Raw genomic sequence first — 1,804 nt, 5'->3', positions numbered from 1 at the left:
TGTCTTCAGACACTCCAGAAGAGGGTGCCAGATCTCGTTACGGATGATTGTGAGCCACCATGTGGTTGCTGGGATTTGAACTCTGGACCTTCGGACGAGCAGTCGGGTGCTCTTACCCACTGAGCCATCTCACCAGCCCTCGTGCTGGCTTTTATGTAGGTGTTGAGAATTTCACTTAAGGTCTTCATGCTTGCATAGTAGGCTCATCATCAGCTGAGGCTCCTCCTGGGGGCCCAACTACACATTGTCAAATTATAAATTTTGTTATATGAAATATATATATCAGTAAAATATTATTAAAAACCAAGTAACATGAAGAAAAAACCAGACATAGTTTGGTTTTTACACATCCCAGTAGGAAAGTTCAAGAGGGTAGGGGATTTTCTGTTTCTTATTTAAACATTCATTGGCTTATTTATTTTTAAAATGCCATGTTATAGGACGGGAAACCCTGTTCAGATGGAGCTCTGGGAACATCTGAGCTGCTGAGTTACTTGTTGATTCAGTGTGTGTAATATGTATAGTGATTTGTAATCATTTTTAAAAAAGATTTATTTATTTAATGTGAGTATGTTGACACTCTATTCAGACACACCAGAAGAGGGCCTTGGATCCCATTACAGATGGTTGTGAGCCACCTTGTGGTTGCTGGGAATTGAATTCAGGGCCTCTAGAAGAGCAGTCAGTGCTCTGAACTGCTGAGCCACCTCTCTAGCCTGATTTTTAGTCAATTTTCATTCCCATTGCCCGTTCTAATTCCTCTCTGTCTCCTGCTGAAGTCCTTCTTCTTCCCCAAAAGCAAAGAAGTTACATGAAGGGAATAGATTTCTTGAAGTTGTTACATAAATTGTAGAGAAAGGGCCATGCTGCCCCGACTCACTGTGTACTCCTAGGTCTAGACTAGGCGTGCCTGCCCTGATTCACTGTGTACCTAGGTCTAGACTAGGCATGCTTGCCCTGACTCACTGTGCACTCCTAGATCTAGACTAGGTATGCCTGCCCTGATTCACTGTGTACCTAGATCTACACTAGGCACGCCTGCCCTGATTCACTGTGTACTCCTAGATCTAGACTAGGCATGCCTGCCCTGACTCACTGTGTACCTAGATCTAGACTAGGCATGTCTTCCCTGACTCACTGTGTACCTAGGTCTAGACTAGGCATGCCTTCCCTGGCTCACTGTGTACCTGGGTCTAGACTAGGCATGCCTTCCCTGAATCACTGTGTACCTAGGTCTACACTAGGCATGCCTTCCCTGACTCACTGTGTACCTGGGTCTAGACTAGGCATGCCTTCCCTGAATCACTGTGTACCTAGGTCTACACTAGGCATGCCTGCCCTGACTCACTGTGCACTCCTAGGTCTAGATTAGGCATGCCTTCCCTGGCTCAGTGTGTACCTAGGTCTAGACTAGGCATGCCTTCCCTGATTCACTGTGTACTCCTAGGTCTAGACTAAGCATGCTGTCTGACACAGCCTTTCCTTGCCATTCACTGCCTACACATAAATTACTCAGTGTATAATGAACAATGGCAGGCAATACTGATTGTTAACTTGATAGGTTCTAGCATCACCACAGAGGTAAAAGAACTCTGAGCAGGGTCTTTTATCATGAGGCAGGGGATGATTACACACTAGAGTCTAAACCATCCCAGGTTGTCACTGTGGGACAAAAGGTCTGTTTCAACAGATGCTATCTAGATATCCCAAGAGAGAGCCAGTTCTGCAGATGTCCAGCAAAGTTTCTTACCTAATAGAACTGTCAGTACCCGGAGACACAGAAGAAATTTCAGGACAGAGCTGG

This window comes from Mus caroli, chromosome 17 (genome assembly GCF_900094665.2).
Source record: "Mus caroli chromosome 17, CAROLI_EIJ_v1.1, whole genome shotgun sequence".
In the NCBI taxonomy this organism is placed as follows: Eukaryota; Metazoa; Chordata; class Mammalia; order Rodentia; family Muridae; genus Mus; species Mus caroli.
The sequence above is the reverse complement of the archived record's forward strand: the minus strand, read 5'-3'. Positions refer to the sequence as shown.